Genomic DNA, 22,695 nt, shown 5'->3' on the forward strand with positions numbered 1-22,695 from the left:
ACCTGATTGACACCTGCACTGAACTTTCTCTGCTGCTGTACACTTTACTCTGCAATTTGTTTCTGTTTCTCCAGGTACCACCTCGACACACAGTATAATGAATTGGTCTGTATGAATAGCATGTAAAATAAGATTACCACTCCACATATGATAAGCCAACACTGATAAAAACACTTTTGACTGAAGAGTATCTTCAGTAATTAACACCGATTCTGAAAAAAAGTAACTGCAAACATTCCATATCTTTGACACTTTCAGATATGTGTTACATGTCAAGTATTCAGTCGTTGAAATAGATGAACCATTAAAGTTATGGAATACAGACAGGGAACAAGACTGGAAAACAAATTCGACAACTGTACAATTCCTGGTAAAGTTGCTGAGATGCTGTTTGTGTTGTGGAAGCTGAAAGCATTTTTACACAAATTGTAAGGTGTGGTGTTGTGGACATAAAAAACACATTCCAGAATAACCAGTGTAAGACTTCAAGAAATTCAAAATTCAAAGTGAAATATATTATCAGAGTACATACATGTCAGCACAAACAACCCAGAGATTTTTTTTCTGTGTGCATTCATAGCAAATCTATAGAACAGTAACTGTAAACAGGATCAATGGACAACACACTGTGCAAATGCAGTTATAAATAAATAGTAATAAATAATCAGCATGAAATAGAAAGAAATAGAGCCTTTTTGTTCAATATGTAATAATAAAAAGAATTGAAGCTGCAGTAGGCCATTCAGCCCATCATTCCTGCTCTATCATTCAACAAGATCATGTCTGACCTGATCCTCAGCACCACTTTCTTTTACTGACCCCATGTTCCATAATTCCTTGAACATCCAGAATGTTATTGATCTCTGTACTTGTTCTGAAACAGTGTACACAGCTCCATACAACTGAAAATCCTGAACAATTACTAGTATACGAAAAAGATCTTTATTTTTTCACATTTCTTGATCTGACTCCAGACACCCCAGAATTTTGTATGTTTTGGTAAGATCGTCTTGCACTCTTTTAACCACTGAATAATTCATTTCTAGTCCACTTCACCTGTTTTGTTGAACAATATCTTCAGCACCTCAATTAAAACCATAGAACATTACAGCACAGAAACAGGCCTTTTGGCCCTTCTTGGCTGTGCCGAACCATTTTTCGGCCTAATCCCATTGACCTGCACCTGGACCATATCCCACCAAAGCCCTCTAATCCATGTAACTGTCCAAGTTTTTCTTAAACGTTGAATGTGAGCTCTCATTTACATCTTCTGGCAGCTCATTCCACACTCCCATCACTCTCGGTGTGAAGAAGCCCCCTCTAATGTTCCCTTTAAACTTTTCCCCTTTCATCCTTAACCTATGTCCTCTGGTTTTTTTCTCCCCTAGCCTCAGTGGAAAAAGCCTGCTTGCATTCACTCTATCTATACCCATCATAATTTTATATACCTCTATCAAATCTCCCCTCATTCTTCTACGCTCTAAGGAATAAAGTCCTATCCTATTCAACCTTTCTCTGTAACTCAGTTTCTCAAATCCCAGCAACATCCTTGTAAACCTTCTCTGCAGTTTTTCAACCTTATTAATATCCTTCCTGTAATTCGGTAACCGAAACTGCACACAATACTCCAAATTCAGTCTCACCAATGCCTTATACAACCTCACCATAACATTCCAACTCTTATATTCCATACTTTGATTTATAAAGGCCAATGTACCAAAAGCTCACTTTACTACTCTACCTAACTGTGACACTACTTTTAGGGAATTTTGGATCTGTATTCCCAGATCCCTCTGTTGTACTGCACTCCTCAGTGCCCTGCCATTTACCTTGTATGTTCTCCCTCGGTTTGTCCTTCCAAAGTGCAATTTTTGGAATATCCTTGGTGCACATCTCCATGTTACACCCAGTAGCATCTGAATCATTTTCTTTTAACTTGTTGTATACATATTTACTGAAGAAACAGCTAAAAGTCCAGAAAAAGCAGATCCACAATTGCATCTGATAAGTATACGCACTGAAAATGCAGAAAACAATGGTGACTAATCGGTGAGCTAAAGTACTTACTTTGGGTGAAACCAGACTGAAGAAGCGAAACAAATAAACTGAACATCAGAAGAGAAGACATTTTGCTGCAGGCAATTTGAAACTTCATTTCACAGATTCCATCCCTTTCCCTGTCAGAGTGAAACAAATTCTGAAACATGTCGATCCAGACTCCTGAAATGACCTGAAGTAAATCTGGAGCGTATTTAGTCAATGTTTTAACACCTCTGAGTCTGAAGGAAAGAAAAACTGAGTATTTTGCTCATTCCAGTTGTAAACAGTAACTGATCACAGACACATCCTCTGTCACAATACAGATGATGATTACATTTTTCATTTCCAAAGAAAATGACAACATTGTTTTGGTTCCTCTTTCAGTTCTTTCTTTTCTTTTTCAATCTTTTTATTAATTTTTATAAAAGAAAACATAACATAATATTATATTAAATGGGTTATGAATACATTAGATTTAGAATTAAATTAGTAACAAGATAACAATATTTATTAAGCTATCAGCAAAAAAAAAGATCGTGCAATAATCAATCTAATCTATATTGATTATACATGAAAAAGATTAAAAATAATCATCAAAAGAAAAAAATATATATAAAATACAAGAAAAAATGTATATTTAAAGAAATAAAAAAATAAACCTAAACTAACATGGGCAGTAATAATAGTTTATATGTATATGATAGTGTCAAAAACTCCGGAACTCCATACCAGAACAAGAATAAAGAGAGTAAAGTTCTGGAAGAAGCCAAATTAATTCATATGAATGTGTCAAATGAACGGTCCCCAAATTTCTTCAAATTTAATTGATGAATCAAAAATAGTACTTCTAATTTTTTCTAAACTTAAACAAGAAATAGTTTGAGAGAACCACTGAAATGTGGTAGGAGGATTTACTTCTTTCCAATTTTGTAATATAGATCTCCTGGCCATTAATGTTACAAAGGCAATCATTCGTCTAATTGAAGGGGAGCATCGACTATCATCTTCATTTGGTATACCAAAAATTGCAGTAATAAAATGAGGTTGTAAATCAATATTCCAAATTGAGGAAATGGTGGCAAATATGTCCTTCCAATAATTATGTAAAGTAGGACATGACCAAAACATGTGGGTCAATGAAGCCACATCTAAATGACATCTGTCACACTGAGGATTAACATGAGAAAAAAACCGAGCAAGCTTATCTTTAGACATATGAGCTCTATGTACAACCTTAAATTGTATTAGAGGATGTTTAGGACATATAGAAGAAGAATTAACCATTTGTAAAATTTTTTCCCATTTTTCCGTTGAAATATTGTATTGAAGTTCTTTTGCCCATTCCTGTTTAATTCTGCCCGATACCTCTGGTTGTATCTTCATAATCATATTATAAATAAGAGCCACTAATCCCTTCTGACAGGGATTTAAAGTAAAAATCATATCTGAAAAATCTATCAAAGTTGAATTAGGAAAGGATGGTAAAACTTTATACAGAAAATTTCTAATTTGTAAATATCTAAAAAAATTAGATTTAGGTAACTTAAATTTGTTAGAAAGTTGTTCAAAAGACATCAAACTACCTTCAGAAAAAAGATCGCGAAAACATATTATACCTTTCCTTTTCCATATGCTAAAAGCTTGATCTGTTAAAGAAGGTTTAAAGAAAAAATTAAGTAAGATAGGGCTATCAAGAACAAAGTTTTTTAGAGTAAAAAATTTACGAAATTGAAACCAAATTCGTAATGTATGTTTGACAATAGGGTTAGATATCTGTTAATTAGGTTTAACTAAATCAACAGGAAGAGAGGAAACAAGAACAGAAAATAAAGAATATCCTTGTGCATCATTACATTCTAAATTTACCCACTGTGGGCACAATGGTAAATCTAAATCTAGTTTCCAGTATATTAAATTTCGAATATTATTCGCCCAATAGTAAAATCTAAAATTAGGTAAAGCTAAACCACCATCTTTTTTAGATTTCTGTACCTGTCTTTTACTTAATCTGGGGTTTTTATTTTGCCACACAAATGAGGAAATTTTTGAATCAATGCTATCAAAAAAAGACTTAGGAATAAAAATTGGTAAAGCTTGAAATAAATATAAAAATTTCGGTAAAATCAACATTTTAACAGCATTGATCCGACCAACCAATGATAAGGATAAAGGAGACCATCTAGTAGTAAGTTGTTGAATTTGATGAAGCATAGGTAAAAAATTCAATCTGAATAAATCTTTATATTTCTTGGTAATTTTTATACCGAAATAAATAAAATTGTCAGTAACAACTTTAAATGGTATCCTGTCATTCAGTAAAGTTTGTGCATTTAAAGGGAAGAGTTCACTCTTATCCAAATTTAATTTGTAACCAGAAAAACTACCAAATTGAACCAACAAGGATAGAATAGCAGTAATAGAATTATCAGGATCAGAAATATATAACAACAAGTCATCAGCATAGAGCGATAACTTGTATAGTTTCTCATTACGGGTAATACCAAAAATATTAGGAGATTCACGAATAGCAATGGCTAAAGGTTCTAATGCAATATTAAATAATAAAGGACTTAAGGGACAACCTTGTCTCGTACCACGAGATAATTGGAAAAAAGAGGATCTATAATTATTCGTAAGAACAGAAGCAACAGGTTTATAATATATTAATTTAATCCATGATATAAAATTAGAACTAAAATTAAAATTTTTCAAGGCATTAAATAAGTATGTCCATTCAACTCTATCAAAAGCTTTTTCAGCATCTAATGAAATAACAGATTCTGGGGTTGTGGGTGAGGAAGTGTAAATTATATTAATCAATTTTCTAACATTAAAGAAGGAGTATTGGTTCCTAATGAAACCAGTTTGATCTCCTGAAATAATCTGTGATAGTACCTTTTCTAACCTAATAGCTAAAATTTTTGTAAGAATCTTAGAGTCTACATTTAGTACCAATATAGGGCAATAAGATTCACATAAAGTAGGATCTTTATCTTTTTTAAGAATTAAAGAAATAGTAGCTTCATAAAAAGACTGGGTAGTCTCTTCTTAATAAATGCATTATTAAAGATCTCACATAGCCAAGGGGAAAGCAAAGAAGAAAAAGTTTTAAAAAATCCTATAATATTGCCATCGGGGCCAGGAACTTTCCCTGAATTCATGGATGAAATAGCCTCTCCTACTTCAGCCATAGAAATAGGAGCATCAAATAAACTTCGATCTTCATCTGTCAGTTTGGGAATATTTAAATTGTTAAAAAAATTATCAATCATAGACAGATCACCATCAAATTCTGATTGATATAAAGATTTATAAAAATCTTGGGAAGTATTATTAATTTCTTTATGATCAGTAGTCAGATTACCGTCTTGTTTACGAATTTTAATAATTTGTCGCTGAGTCGAAATGGCTTTTAATTGATTAGCTAACAATTTACCAGTTCGATCACTTTGAATGTAAAATTGAGCCCTGGTCTTAATTAATTGATTCTCAGTTGAAGAAGATAATAGTAAGCTATGTTCCATTTGCAGCTCAACTCTCTTCTTATAAAGTTCCTTGGTAGGAGTAACGGAATAAATCTTATCAATTTCTTTAATTTTATCCACCAATAAAGCTATATCTAAATATCTTTGTTTTCTTTTACCAGCAGAATATGAGATAATTTGTCCACGAATAAAATCCTTAAAAGAGTCCCAAAGTATTCCTCTGTCAATCTCTTCGGTATAGTTTGTTGAAAAAAAAAGTCAATTTGCTGTTTTATGAAGGAAATAAATTATGGATCTTGAAGCAAAGTAGCGTTAAGTCTCCAAGATCTAGTATTAATGAAAGAGTCCGAAATCTTGATAGATAACTTCAAAGGTGCATGATCCGAAATAGCAATAGAATCATATTTACAATCAGTAACATCTGCTAATAAATGATGATCAATAAGGAAATAATCAATTGTAGAATAACTATGATATACATGTGAAAAAAAACGAGAATTCTTTATGTTTAGGGTTCAAAAACCACCATATTTCAGTAATTCCCAAATCAACCATAGAAGAGTTAATAAGTAAAGCTGATCTATTCGGAAGAGTTCGAATAGGTTTAGATCTATCCATCAAAGGAATCAAACAACAATTGAAATCTCCACCCATTATCAACATATATTCATTTAGATTAGGAAGGGCAGTAATTAAACATTTAAAAAATTCAGGGCAGTCAAAATTTGGAGCATAAATATTAACTAGAGCCACTTTTCGGTTAAAAAGTGAACCAGTAATCAACAAAAATCTGCCCTGTGGATCAGATATAATTTCATGATGTATAAATGAAATTGAGGGGTCTATAAAAATAGACACACCCCTAATTTTAGCAGTACAATTCGAATGAACTTGTTGACCCTACCAGAACCTAAAGAAGCATTGATTATCCTCCTTCCTAATATGGGTCTCCTGTACAAAGATAATATTAGCATTTAGTCTATGGAATACTTTAAATATTTCTTAATGTTTAATCGGATGAATTAAACTATTAGTATTCCAAGAAATAAAATTAATAGACTTATTCATCATGCCAATATTAATTGTATATATCATAAAAGGTTAAAAAAAACACATAACCCATAATTCAGGAAGAAGGAAACATGATACAGGAGCAACCGGAGAACATGACACCTCAACAATATTAATAATTTGAAGTCGGCCCATGAACTAAAAGCAAAAAAATAAAAAGCAAAAGCATGAAAAAAGATCCCTACCCACTCCCCCAACCCCTTGAAAAAAAGCCAAGCGGCAGGCGCATAAACTAATACTAATATTACCTCCATTTCAAGATGGCAGCTCCATAAAAAGATTTTAAAAAACTATATAACACTCATATTTAAATATAGGGTTGCAAAAAGAGAATATATATCAGTCAGAATGAAAAAAAATAATATAATAAAACAAATGATCATTAATAAAAAAGTATAAACATTAAAATTTGAAAGTGTAATATACCTTTAAAAAAATTCCATGTTCAAATACAAGAAAAATGACGTTTCAAAAGCGAAGACTTATGGGAAGGAGAAACGACATTATGAAAAAACCATATTACAAAATATAAATGTAAGTTCAACAATCTATTAAAAAATTTAATAAAAAAGTTATCAAAATAGGATTAAAAAAAGATTTAATAGACACTACAATATATAAAAAAAAGTCCAAAAAATCCAAAACATTCGTCCCATTTCCAAGTACAGGCAAACAAATAAATGCTTACAGAAAGCAAAGTCTTATGGGAAGAAGAAACGACATCTTAAAAAATGTAAATCCTTATTACAAAATATAAATGTGTATATCCAAAACTGAAAAAAGAATTAAAAAAAAGACATTATAAAAAATTAAAAGAGCATCTATAAACGATGATAATAATAATAAAAAAGACCAGATCCGTAGATCAGGGTAAGAAGTTATAACCCAGCTTCATAGGTTAAAACTCAAAATGAAATGGTATCTTCTTTCCAAGAAATCTTCAGCATAACACAACTTGCACTAGAAGATCGATATTCTTCGACAAATTTCTTCGCTTCTTCCGGAGTGTTAAAAAATTGCTGACTGTTGTCGTTCAACGTAATTCTAAGATTCGCTGGGTATCTTAAAGCTTGTTTAAGTCCAATCGAATGAATCTCTGCCATCACTGGTTTAAAAGTGATTCTCACTCTCATTACTTCGAATGAATAATCTGCAACAATACGAAATGTGTTGCTTTTGTGAGAAATCATACTTTTTTGACGAGCTTATCGAATTAAAAGCTCTTTCTTCCGAGGATAATGAAGGCGAACAATCACAGCTCGTGGTTTGCCTCTCGCAGCTGAAAATCTCGCAACTCTGTGAGCACGGTGGATAACAGGTTTAGCATGCAAACCTTCATCACCAAAAATTTCCCACAATAAGTTAGAGAAAAATTCAGTTAAATCACCGGACTCAACTTTTTCGGGGAGCCCGATGATTCGGAAATTCTGTCTGCGAGATCGGTTTTCAAGATTGGTAATTTTAAACTTATACTGATCTCTTGTTTTAACAGTCGAATGTACCTTCTTCTCCAACACTTCAATTGTACGTATTTTTTCACAAATTAATTTTTCAAGAGTCGTGATCTTATCTTCATGTCGCTGAATATCTGATGCCTGCGATTGAAGCTTAGTATCAAGCGATCTAACAACTCCTTCAAGTTCAGACATTTTCGTGGTAAGCTTATTTTCCAAACTTGCCAGTTTACTTTCCAAACTTATTGCTTTACTTTCCATTTTACTTTCTAGCTTGCTTTCCAAACTTGCAAGTTTAGTATCCAGTTTAACATCCAGAAGATTAGAAATTGTGTCGATGGATAAAGGATCCTTAGACGATTTCTTGCTTGTAGCCATTTTAAGTTTGACAAGATTAGATCAAATATTGTTTTAGGAAAAAAAAAGTTAGTCGTAAGTATCAACCCATATGATTAAGTTCGAAAAGATTTGATTAAAGGGTGATTATAGTTGAAAAAATGAAGAGCGCCTAAAAGGCAGATGCTTACATTGCCATCTAGAAACTCCACCCCTCTTTCAGTTCTGAGAGTAGTAAATAATAGCACAATTGTAAAAATGTTCACGAAATGTTATAATTTGCATTGGTCAGGAATTAATCAAATTGATATAACTAAGGATATGAAGTCAGAGAAATTATTATATTCTTATGTCTGCTCTTGTGTTGATCACATCTACATGGTAATATCATGGAGTGGAATGAACAGCAGAAAATCCCAACAAAAACCTGCTGACAGTCGACATGATCAGAAAATCTAATGAACCAGCCAAATGGCAAATGGAGCAGATCAGAGCAGGATGTTGTGAGGAGGTGGACAGTGGGGTTTCATCCTTCTCTTATTGTCTGACATTGATAGTTAAGTGAGAGATATAAAGTAATTTTCTTTAATTGAATGGAAATGTGAGGCTCTAACAACAAGACGCTCACCGATTCCAGAATAGATTGACTGCTGTGAAGAGATGCCTGTCGCTGCTCTCAGATACTGATTCCATTCTCTGCTGGTTCACTGTAGACTCATGGTCCTGTAGCGGTGTGCTACACGCAGCGCTAAAATTACGACACGGAGTCAGTAACTGCAGTCGAAGGAAAAAACTTTATTCGAAAACTTCAGCCTCACTTTTAAGCCTCTGTCAACCGGCCCCCCATGGCGCAGAGGCTCCAAAGCTCTGTGCTCGCAAACCCCCGTAGGCTATCTAATTGTGAGTCGGTTCGGATACGCTAGGAAATGGGTCGCCACATAACCCCCCCCCCCCCAGAACCGGCAATACACCCCCCAATGTCCACAGTCTGGGCCAGAACCTGCTTGGGAGGTCGGCCTCTGCGCCGAGGCGCCGGAAACTCGGCCGGTTGCGCCAGGTCCACATGGGCCGGCTTGAGGTGGTCCACCGTGAAAACCTCCTCCTTCCCCCCAAAGTCCAGCACGAACGTGGACCCATTGTTCCGGAGCACCATAAACGGCCCCTCGTATGGCCGCTGCAGCAGTGGCCGATGCCCGCCCCTTCGTACAATCACAAACTTACAGTTCTGTAGGTCTTTGGGTACGCAGGTCGGGTGCCGCTCATGCTGTGAAGTGGGTATGGGGGCCAGGTTACCGAGCTTCTCGCGAAGTCTGCCCAAGACTGCTGCGGGTTCTTCCTCTTGCCCCCTTGGGGCTGGTAGGAACTCCCCGGGGACGACCAGGGGCGCGCCGTATACCAACTCGGCCGACGAGGTGTGCAGGTCGTCCTTGGGTGCTGTGTGGATGCCGAGTAGGACCCAGGGAAGCTCGTCCGCCCAGTTGGCTCCTCGCAGGCGGGCCATGAGGGCCGACTTCAGGTGACGGTGGAAACGCTCCACTAGCCCGTTCGACTGTGGGTGGTAGGCAGTTGTGTGGTGCAGCTGAGTCCCCAAAAGGCTGGCCATAGCTGACCACAGGCTGGAGGTGAACTGGGCGCCTCTGTCGGAGGTAATGTGGGCTGGTACACCAAAGCGAGATATCCAGGTGGCGATCAGGGCTCGGGCGCAAGATTCGGAGGTGATGTCGGTGAGCAGGATCGCCTCCGGCCATCTTGTGAACCGGTCCACGATAGTCAGGAGGTAACGCGCTCCGCGCGACACTGGCAGGGGGCCCACGATATCCACATGAATGTGGTCAAAACGCCGGTGGGCGGGATGGAACTGCTGCGGTGGGGCTTTGGTGTGCCGCTGCACCTTGGCCGTCTGGCAGTGCATGCACGTTCTGGCCCATTCACTGACCTGTTTGCGGAGTCCGTGCCAAACGAACCTGCTGGAAACCATCCAGACAGTTGTCCGGATGGAGGGATGTGCCAAGTTATGAATGGAGTCGAAAACGCGGCGCCGCCAGGCTGTCAGGACGACGGGACGGGGCTGGCCGGTGGCGACGTCACAGAGTAGGGTCCTCTCACCCGGGCCCACGGGGAGGTCCTGGAGCTGCAGACCGGAGACTGCGGTCCTGTAACTCGGAATCTCCTCATCCACCTGCTGTGCCTCTGCCAGCGCCTCAAAGTCTACCCCTTGGGAAAGGGCATGAACGGTAGGGCGAGAGAGCGCATCCGCCACGACATTGTCCTTACCCGAGACGTGCCGGACATCCGTCGTATATTCAGAGATGTAGGACAGGTGGCGTTGCTGGCGGGATGACCAGGGGTCGGATGCTTTCGTAAACGCAAAGGTAAGCGGTTTGTGGTCCGTGAACGCGGTGAAGGGCCGACCTTCTAGGAAGTACCTGAAATGCCGGATTGCCAGGTAGAGCACCAACAGTTCCCGGTCGAAAGCACTGTACTTGAGCTCGGGTGGCCGCAGGTGTTTGCTGAAAAACGCCAGGGGTTGCCAGCGACCTGCGATGAGCTGCTCCAGCACCCCACCGACTGCCGTGTTGGATGCGTCCACTGTGATGGCGGTAGGGGTGTCCATTCTGGGATGTACTAGCATTGCGGCGTCCGCCAAAGCTTCCTTCGTTTGAACGAAAGCGGCGGCGGACTCCTCGTCCCAGGTAATGTCCTTGCTCGGACCCGACATCAGGGCGAACAGGGGGCGCATGATCCGGGCAGCTGAAGGGAGGAAGCGGCGGTAGAAATTGACCATACCTATGAATTCCTGAAGGCCTTTGATCGTGGTGGGTCGGGGGAAGTGGCGGACCGCATCTACCTTAGCGGGCAGAGGGGTTGCCCCGTCTGTAGTAATTCTGTGGCCCAGGAAGCCAATGGTATCGAGTCCGAACTGGCATTTGGCAGGGTTGATTGTAAGACCATACTCACTCAGTCAGGCGCAGAGTTGACGGAGGTGGGACAGATGCTCCTGATGACTGCTGCTGGCTATGAGGATGTCATCCAAATAGATGAACGCGAAGTCCAGGTCCCGTCCCACCGCGTCCATTAACCGCTGGAACGTCTGTGCGGCATTCTTCAGGCCGAACGGCATGCGGAGGAACTCGAAAAGGCCGAATGGGGTGATGAGAGCCGTTTTGGGGACGTCGTCAGGATGCATCGGGATTTAATGGTATCCCCGGACGAGATCTACCTTGGAGAAGATCCGTGCGCTGTGCAGGTTTGCTGCAAAGTCCTGAATGTGCGGCACAGGGTAGCGGTCCGGTGTGGTAGCCTCGTTCAGCCTGCGGTAGTCGCCGCACGGTCTCCAGCCCCCCGTCGCTTTGGGCACCATGTGCAGGGGGGAAGCCCATGGGCTGTCGGACCGCCGGATGATCCCCAATTCCTCCATCCTCTGGAACTCCTCCTTCACCAGTCGGAGCTTGTCCGGGGGAAGCCGCCGAGCACGGGCATGGAGGGGTGGTCCCTGGGTCGGGATGTGGTGCTGTACGCCGTGCCTGGGCATGGCTGCTGTGAACTGCGGTGCCAGAACCGATGGGAACTCCGCCAGGACCCTGGTGAAGTCATTGTCAGACAGCGTGATGGAGCCGAGGTGAGGGGCCGGCAACTGGGCTGCACCCAGGGAGAACGTCTGAAAGGTCTCGGCGTGTACCAGTCTCTTCCTGGGCAGGTCAACCAGTAGGCTGTGAGCCTGCAAAAAATCCACACCCAGAAGCGGTTGGGCTACGGCGGCTAGTGTGAAGTCCCACGTGAACTGGCTGGCGCCGAACTGTAGCTGCACCTGGCGGGTGCCATAGGTCCTTACGGTGCTGCCATTCACGGCCCTCAGGGGGGAGACCCGGTGCCCTGCTGCGGGTGTCGTAACTCGTCGGAGGTAAAACGCTGATCTCAGCCCCAGTATCGACCAAAAACTGGCGTCCCGACCTTCTATCCCACACATACAGGAGGCTATCCCGATGGCCAGCCACCGTAGCCATCAGCGGTGGCTGGCCCTGGCGTTTCCCGGGAACTCACAGGGCGGGCGACAACGGCGGGCTTCTGCACCCCACCGCTGGTGGTAGAAGCACCAGTGTTCATTGGGCCGGGGGTTAGCGGGCTCTGCGGCCGGGCCTGGACTGGTTTGCTGCTGGGAGCGGGGCTGGGAGATCCGTGCGATGGACGCCCCGCTCACCTTTTTGGCATTCCACAGCAAGTCCGCCCGGGCTGCCACCTTCCGGGGGTCACTGAAATCCGCGTCGGACAGCAGCAGGCGGATGTCCTCGGGCAGCTGCTCCAGGAATGCCTGCTCAAACATGAGGCAGGGTGTGTGTTCGTCGGCGAGAGACAACATCTCATTCATTAAAGCCGATGGAGGTCTGTCGCCCAAGCAATCCAGGTGCAGTAAACGGGCAGCCCGCTCGCGCCGTGAGAGTCCGAAAGTCCTGAGGAGCAGGGCTTTGAATTCCGTGTACTTGCCGTCTGCCGGGGGCGACTGTACGAACTCCGCGACCTGGGCCGCTGTGTCCTGGTCAAGGGAGCTCACCACGTAATAGTAGCAGGTGTCTTCTGAGGTGATCTGGCGAACGTGGAATTGGGCTTCGGCTTGCTGGAACCATAGGTCCGGGCGCTGTGTCCAGAAACCTGGCAGTTTGAACAGAGGCGCATGAACAGAGGCGGCATCGGTCATTTCTGGTCCAAAAATCGTTTGGACCGTCGGGGTCACCAATTGTAGCGGTGTGCTACACGCAGCGCTAAAATTACGACACGGAGTCGGTAACTGCAGTCGAAGGAAAAAACTTTATTCGAAAACTTCAGCCTCACTTTTAAGCCTCTGTCAACCGGCCCCCCATGGCGCAGAGGCTCCAAAGCTCTGTGCTCGCAAACCATGGCGCAGAGGCTCCAAAGCTCTGTGCTCGCAAACCCCCGTAGGCTATCTAATTGTGAGTCAGTTCAGATACGCTAGGAAATGGGTCGCCACAGTCCCACCATAAATAAGATGTTATGGCAACAGTGTCACCTGGTTTCTGCAACAGCAGCCTGGAATCCTGCATTCTCCATTGACATGAATGTTGCAAGGAGTGAAGGAAGCAAACCCAAGTACAGGACACAGGCACAGAGATTGAGTTTGGATGCTTACACCGGCGTAAACACCAAACAGCAAACAGGAGGGATCTTGACACAGAGCCCTGATATGTAACCTTGACACGGAGCCTTGACTCAGAGAAATAGAGACTCATAGGTAATCCTTGAAACTGGAGCTAAACTTAGAACAAATGATTCTAAGTGGTCGGGATATGTAGTTATCTCACAGGACAAAGTCCAACGATCTGGTGACTAATGGTTGCAACACCAGGGTTCTTATGCTGCAGGTCTTGAATGGAACCAGGTGTGCTGTCATCAAAGAGACTTAGCAGAAAATGGGAAATTAATGTTTGGAAACAAGTCATAATCAAAGGAAATTAGGGGCAAGATAGGGAATTAACAATCGGGACCATGACAGTTCCCCCTCTCCACAACAGAAGACTCCTGGCAATCCACCAATCTTGTCCGGATATTCCGATGGAAATCACGGATGAAGGAAGGGTCCAAGATGAAGGAGCGGGGAATCCAGGTGTGCTCCTCAGGACCGTATCCCTCCCAATCGACCAGGTATTGGAGACCCCTGCACACATCCAGTAATCGCCGGACCGTGTACGCTGGGTGTCAGCAATGATCCGGGCGGGTGGAGTGGGTTTGGCAGGAGGGCACAGATGGCTGACAGATACTGGTTTCAATTGGGAAACATGGAATGAAGGATGGATGTGCATAGATTTGGACAGTTTGAGTTTGACTGCTGAGGTGTTGATAATACTCTCAATCTTGAGTGCTGCCAGATACCAATGGGTGAATTTCTTGGGTCCATTCTTGAGGGGGATGTCTTAAGTTTAACCTTCTGCCCCAGCCGATAACAGGTGCAGGAATCCGATGGCAAACAACAATCCTCCGTTTGCTGTCCGTTGAGTGAAGTAGGGCTGCATGTGTGTCTTTGCAGATCTTGTGGCACCAAAGGAGATGGGCCTGAACAGAAGGCACAACAATGTCATCGTCTTGAGCGAAGAACAGAGGGAGTTGGTAACTGAGGGAGCATTCAAAGGGAAACATTCCATGGCTGTGCTGACCAGGGAGTTGTGGGCATTCTCTACCCAAGAGAGATGAGTGTTCTTGCAGATGGGTTGTTGGCGGTTATGCAGCACAGTGCTGCTTCCAAATCCTTTCTTTCTTTCTTTTTCAATCTTTTTATTAAGTTTCATATATATATAAGAAAAAACATAACATAATAATGAATAGGTTATAAGTACAATAGACTTGAAATTACATTAGTAATAGGATAATAATATCCTATTGAACATCAACAAACAGAAGTACATTAATCAATCAAGTCTATATAATTATATATGAAAAAAAACAAAAATAATCATCAAAAGAAAAGGAAAAAAAATTTGAAAATATATAAAAGAAAATATATATTGAAAAAAAACACTAAACTAAACTAACGTGGGCAATAATAACAGTTTATAAGTATGTGATAGTGTCAAAAAAAAACTCCGGAACTCCATACCTGAACAAGAATAAGCGGAGAGAAGGTCTGAAAAAGGCCAAATTAATTCATATGAAAATGTCGAATGAATGGTCCCCAGGTTTCTTCAAATTTAATTGATGAGTCAAAAATAGTGCTTCTAATTTTTTCCAAACTCAGATAAGAAATAGTTTGAGAAAACCACTGAGATGTGGTAGGAGGATTTACTTCTTTCCAGTTTTGTAATATAGACCTTCTGGCAATTAATGTTACAAAAGCAATCATTCGTCTGATTGGAGGGGAAAACTGATTACCATCCTCATTTGGTATACCAAAAATTGCAGTAATAAAATGAGGTTGTAAATCGATATTCCAAATTGAGGAAATGGCACCAAATATGTCCTTCCAATAGTTATGTAAAGTGGGACATGACCAAAACATGTGGGTCAATGAAGCCACTTCTAAGTGACATTTGTCACATTGAGGGTTAATATGAGAATAGAATCGAGCAAGCTTATCTTTAGACATATAAGCTCTATGTACAATTTTAAATTGTATTAAAGCATGGTTTAGCACATATAGAAGAGGAATTAACCACTTGCAAATTTTTTTCCCATTTATCTGTTGATATATTGTATCAAACTTATTTTTCCCATTCTTGTTTAATTCTATCTGATATTTCTGGTTGTATCTTCATAATCATGTTATAAATAAAAGCTACTAATCTCTTCTGACAAGGATTAAAGGTGAAAATCAAATCTGAAAAATCCAATGGAGTTGAATTGGGAAAAGATGGAAGAACTTTATGTAAGAAATTTCTAATTTGTAAGTATCTAAAAAAATTAGATTTAGGTAATTTAAATTTGTTAGAAAGTTGGTCAAAAGACATCAAAGTACCTTCAAAAAAAAGATCACAAAAACATTTTATACCTTTCCTTTTCCATATGTTAAAAGCTTGATCTGTCAATGAAGGTTTGAAAAAAAAATTAAGTAAAATAGGGCTATCAAGAACAAAGTTTTTCAGAGTAAAAAACTTATGAAATTGAAACCAAATTCGTAGTGTATGTTTGATAACAGGATTAGATATCTGTTTATTGAATTTAACTAAATCAGCAGGAAGAAAAGAGCCAAGAACGGAGAATATAGAATATCCCTTTACCTCACCACATTCCGAATTTACCCACTGTGGACACAATGGTGAGTCCAAATCTAGTTTCCAATACGTTAGGTTACAAATATTATTCGCCCAATAGTAAAATCTAAAGTTAGGTAAAGCTAAACCACCATCTTTTTTAGATTTTTGTAATTGCCTTTTACCTAACCTGGGGTTTTTATTTTGCCACACAAATGAGGAAATTTTTGAATCAATGTTGTCAAAGAAAGATTTAGGAATAAAAATTGGTAAGGCTTGAAATAAATATAAAAATTTTGGTAAAATCATCATTTTAATAGCATTAATCCGACCAACTAATGATAAGAATAAGGGAGACCATCTTGTAGTAAGTTGTTGAATTTGATGAAGCATAGGTAAAAAATTCAGTCTAAATAAATCTTTATATTTCTTGGTGATTTTTATACCTAAATAGATAAAGTTATCAATAACAACTTTAAATGGTATCCTGTCATTCAATAAGGTTTGCGCGTTTAAGGGGAATAATTCACTCTTATCTAAGTTTAATTTATAACCAGAAAAACTACCAAATTGAGCCAACAAGGATAAAATAGCGGGAATAGATCTATCAGGATCAGAAATATATAACAGCAAGTCATCAGCATAAAGTGATAATTTGTATAACTTCTCATTATGGGTGATACCAAAATTATTAGGAGATTCACGAATAGCAATGGCTAAAGGTTCTAATGCAATATTAAATAATAAAGGACTTAAAGGACAACCTTGTCTCGTACCACGAGATAATTGAAAAAAAGAGGATCTATAATTATTTGTAAGAACAGAAGCAACAGGTTTATAATATATTAATTTAATCCATGATATAAAATTAGGACTAAAATTAAAGTTTCTCAGTGCATTAAATAAGTATGTCCATTCAACTCTATCAAAAGCTTTTTCAGCATCTAATGAGATAACACATTCTGGGGTTGTGGGTGATGAAGTATAAATTATATTAATCAATTTTCTAATATTAAAAAAGGAATACCGATTCCTAATAAAACCAGTTTGATCTTCTGAAATAATCTGTGATAGTACCTTTTCTAATCTAATGGCTAAAATTTTTGTAAGAATCTTAGAGTCTACATTTAATAATGATATAGGGCGATAAGATGCACATAAAGTAGGATCTTTACCTTTTTTGAGAATTAGAGAGATAGTAGCTTCATAAAAAGATTGAGGTAATCTCTTCTTAACAAACGCATCATTAAAGATTTCACATAGCCAAGGAGAAAGCAACGAAGAAAAAGTTTTAAAAAATTCTGCAATAAAACCATCAGGACCAGGAGCTTTCCCTGAATTCATTGATGAGATAGCCTCTCTTATTTCGACCATAGAGATAGGAGCATCAAGCAAGCTACGATCTTCATCTATCAGTTTAGGAATATTCAAATTGTTAAAAAAATTATCCATCATGAACAGGTCACCATCAAATTCTGATTGATATAAAGATTTATAAAAATCTTGAAAAGTGTTATTGATTTCTTTATGATCAGTAGTCAGATTACCGTCTTGTTTACGAATTTTAATAATTTGTCGCTTAGTCGAAATGGCTTTTAATTGATTAGCTAACAATTTACCAGTTCGATCACTTTGAATGTAAAATTGAGCCCTGGTCTTAATTAATTGATTCTCAATTGAAGAAGATAACAATAAGCTATGTTCCATTTGCAGCTCAACTCTCTTCTTATAAAGTTCCTTGGTAGAAGTTACAGAATAAATCTTATCAATTTCTTTAATTTTATCCACCAATAAAGCTATATCTAAATATCTTTGTTTTCTTTTACCAATGGAATATGAGATAATTTGTCCACGGATAAAAGCCTTGAAAGAGTCCCAAAGTATTCCTCTGTCAATCTCTTCGGTATAGTTTGTTGAAAAAAATAAGTCAATTTGTTGTTTTATGAAGGTAATAAATTCTGGATCTTGAAGCAAATTAGCGTTAAGTCTCCAAGATCTAGTATTAATGGAAGAGTCCAAGATCTTGATAGATAACTTCAAAGGTGCATGATCCGAAATAGCAATAGAATCGTATTTACAATCAGTAACATCTGTTAATAAATGATGATCAATAAGGAAATAATCAATTGTAGAATAACTATGATATACATGTGAAAAAAATGAAAATTCTTCATCTTTAGGGTTCAGAAACTGCCATATTTCAGTAATTCCCGAATCGACCATAAAAGAATTAATAAGTAAAGCTGACCTATTCGGAAGAGTTCGAATCGTTTTAGATCTATCCATCGAAGGATTCAAACAACAATTAAAATCTCCACCCATTATCAACATATATTCATTCAAATTAGGAAGGGAAGTAAATAAACGTTTAAAAAATTCAGGGCAGTCAAAATTTGGAGCATAAATATTAACTAGAATGACTTTTCAATTAAAAAGTGAACCAGTTATCAACAAAAATCTGCCCTGTGGATCAGAAATAATTTCATGATGTGTAAACAAAATTGAGGGGTCTATAAAAATAGACACACCCCTAATTTTGGCAGTACAATTCGAGTGAAATTGTTGAGCCTTCCAGAACCTAAAAAAACGTTGATTATCCTCCCTCCTAATATGGGTCTCCTGTGCAAAAATAATATTAGCGTTCAATCTATGGAATACTTTAAATATTTTTTTACGTTTAATCAGATGATTTAAACCATTAGTATTCCAAGAGATAAAGTTAATAGATTTATCCATCATACCAATATTAGTTGTGTGTATCATAAAAGGTTAAAAAGACACATAACCCATAATTCAGGAAGAAGGAAAATTGATTCAGGAGCAACTGGAGATCATGACACCTCAACAATATTAATAATTTAAAGTTGGCCCATAAACTAAAAGCAAAAAAATAAAAAGCAAAAGCGTGAAAAAAGATCCCTACCCCCTACCCCCACCCTTCGAAAGAAAGCCAAGCGGCAGGCGCTAAACTAATACTAATATTACCCCCATTTCAAGATGGCAGCTCCATAAAAAGATTAAAAAAAACTATATAACACCCAGATTAAGATATAGGGTTGCAAAAAGAAAATACATATCAGTCAGAATAAAAAAACTAATATAGTAAAACAAACAATCATTAATAAAAAAAAGTATGAACATTAAAATTTGAAAGTGTAATATACCTTTAAAAAAATTCCATGTTCAAATACAAGAAAGATGACGTTTCAAAAGCAAAGACTTATGGGAAGAAGAAACGACATTTTGAAAAAGCCCTATTACAAAATATAAATAGAAGTTCAGCAATCTATTAAAAAATTAGTAAAAAAAGAGTTATCAAAATAGAATTAAAAAAGGATTTAATAGACACTACAATATATATAAAAAAAGACTAAAAAAATTCAAAACATTCGTCCCATTTCTAAGTACAGGCAAACAAATAAACGCTTACAAAAAGCAAAGTCTTATGGGAAGAAGAAACGACATTTTGAAAAAAAAGTAATTCATTATTACAAAATACAAACGTGTATAAAAAAGGATATTATAAAAATTAAAACAGCATCTATAAACAATGATAATAGTAGTAAAAAAAAACCAGACCCGTAGATCAGGATAAGAAGTTGTAACCCAGATTCATGGGTTAAAACTCAAAATAAGATGGCATCCTCTCTCCGAAAAATCTTCAATGTAACACATAGTTCAAGTTGCACTAGAAGATCGATATTCTTCAACAAATTTCTTCGCTTCTTCCGGAGTGTTGAAAAATTGTTGACTGTTGTCATTCAGCACAATTCTAAGCTTCGCTGGATACATTAAAGCTTGTTTAAGTCAAATCAAGTGAATCTCTGCCATCACTGGTTTAAAAGCGATTCTCGCTCTCATTATTTCGTATGAATAATCCTCAACAATTCAAAATGTGTTGTCGTTGTGAGAAATCATACCTTTTTTACGGGCTAATCGAATTAGAAGCTCTTTCTCACGAGGATAATGAAGGCGAACAATCACCGCTCGTGGTTTACCAGTCGTAGACGAAAACCTCGCAACTCTATGAGCACGGTCGATAACAGGTTTAGCTTGCAAACCTTCATCACTGAAAATTTCCCACAGTAATTTAGAGAAAAATTCAGTTAAATCACCGGACTCAACTTTTTCGGGAAATCCGATGATACGCAAATTCTGTCTGCGAGATCAGTTTTCGAGATCAGTAATTTTAAACTTATACTGATCCATAGTTTTAGCAGTCGACTCTATCTTCTTCTCCAATGCTTCAATTGTACGTGCTTTTTCACAAATTGATTTTTCAAGAGTCGTAATCTTATCTTCATGCCGCTGAATATCTGATACCTGCGATTGAAACTTAGTTTCAAGTGATCTAACAACTTCTTCAAGTTCAGATATTTTCGTGGTAAGCCTATTTTCCAAACTTGACAATTTACTTTCCAATTTACCTTCTAACCTGCCTGCCAAACTCGTAAGTTTAGCATCCAGAAGGATAGCAATTATGTCGATAGATAAAGGATCCTTAGACGATTTCTTGCTTGTAGCCACTTTAAGTTTGACAAGATTAGATCAAATATTATTTTAGGAAAAAAAGTTAATCAGAAGTAGCAACTCATATGATTAAGTTCGAAAAGATTTGATTAAAGGGTGATTATAGTTGAAAAAATGAAGTGCGCCTAAAAGGCAGATGCTTACGTCGCCATCTTGAAACTCCACCCCCCTTCCAAATCCTGGTTAGCTCACTCTGTTTGCCCGTTTGTCTGCAGATGAAAGCTGGACGACAGGCTTACAGTAGCTCCAAGGGCATGACAAAAAGATCTCCAGACTTGAGACACGAATTGGGGACCCCAGTCAGAAATAATGTCAGAGGGAATCCCGCGAATGTGGAAGGCGTGATGGATGAGAAGGTCGGCTGTTTCCTGAGCTGTAGGGAGTTTGGGAATGGCTAGGAAGTGCACTGCTTTGGAGAAGCGGTCCACCATGGTGAGAAAGGCAGTGAAAGGGGTAGTTCAGTAACCAAATCCAGTGCAATATGAGATCATGGGCTGTTAGGGACAGGTAGGCGAACAAAGCAATCCAGCAGGTGGTCGGTGGGAAGCTTTTCCGCGGGCACAAACAGAACAGGCAGAGACGAAGGAACAGGTGTCAGTGTCCATGGAGGGCCACTGGAAATGTCTCTTCAGAAGGGATAGAGACTGATCGATCCCAAAATGGCAGGCAAAAAAAGTATGCCCCCACTGGAGAACCTGAGACTGAACAGAAACAGGCACAAAGAGGCAATTGGAGGGTCCGTTTCCTGGGTCAGGTTGAGTCCGTTGGGTCTCTGACTATGGCCTCGATCTCCCAGTGAAGGCAGCCACCACACAGAATAGCGGAAGGTTTGTCTCGGGATTGGGAATGCTCTCCTCGGAAATTATTGACGGGAGAGAGCATTGGGCTTCCCGTACTTGGACCCCAGATGGTAGGTGAGTGTAAATCTGAATCGGCCAAAAAATAATGCTGAACAGGATTGGCGGGAATTCAGGCGTCTGGCGGTTTGGATATATGCGAGGTTCTTGTGATCGGTCCGGACAATAAACAGATGTTCCACTCCCTCCAGCCAGTGCCTCCACTCCTCCAAAGCAAATTTGACCGCCAGTAAGTCCCAGTTCCCTACGTCATAATTTTGTTCAGAGGGGGAACAGTTTATGAGAAAAGAAGCAACAGGGATGAAGTTTTTGGTCAGGGCCTGAATGTTGGGAGAGGACGGCTCCCACCCCAGATTCACCACAATGAATTGACAAGAGGGGTCTGGTTGGACCAGGATGGGAGCAGAGGTGAAACACCTCTTCAGATCTGAGAAGGCAGCATCTGCTTCGGAACCCAGATAGTTTTTTTCCATTGAGAGTAGGGGAGATTCAAACAAGAGGACATGAGTTGAGAATTAAGGGGCAAAAGTTTTGGGTAACACGAGAGGGAACTTCTTTACTCAGAGAGTGGTAGCTGTGTAGAATGAGCTTCCTGTAGAAGTGGTAGAGGCAGGTTCGATTTTGTCATTTAAAAAAAATATTGGGTAGGTATATGGACAGAAAAGGAATGGAGGGTTATGGGCTGAGTGCAGGTAGGTGGGACTAGGTGAGAGAAGCGTTCAGCATGGACTCGAATGGCTAAGATGGCCTGTTTCTGTGCTGTAATTGTTACATGGTTATAAGAGATAGTAAGAGATTTGAAAGTGGTAGGGGGAGGGGGAGATCCAAAATGAGAGGACAGGAGTGGGAGGGATCAAGCTAAGAGCTGGGAAGTTGATTGGCAAAAGGGATACACAGCTGAAGAAGGGAAAAGGTCATGGCACGAGAGGTCTAGGTAGAATGAAAGTGGGAGGGGAGCACCAGAGCGAAATGGAGAGCAGGCAAAGAGTGATTGTGAGAGAGACAGAGAGAGTAAAAAGATTGAGAGAAAAGAAGAAAAAAAAGGGATAACTAAATAAGTAAATATATTGATCAATCAATCAATCAGTAAGGGATGGGTTAAGAATGGGAGGGAGGCATAAACGGAAGTTAGAGAAATCAATGTTCATGCTATCAGGATCGAGGCTGCCTAGATGGAATATAAGGTGTTGTTCCTCGAACCTGAGTGTGGTTTCATCTTGACAGTGGA

Source organism: Hypanus sabinus, chromosome 15 (genome assembly GCF_030144855.1).
Source record: "Hypanus sabinus isolate sHypSab1 chromosome 15, sHypSab1.hap1, whole genome shotgun sequence".
In the NCBI taxonomy this organism is placed as follows: domain Eukaryota; kingdom Metazoa; phylum Chordata; class Chondrichthyes; order Myliobatiformes; family Dasyatidae; genus Hypanus; species Hypanus sabinus.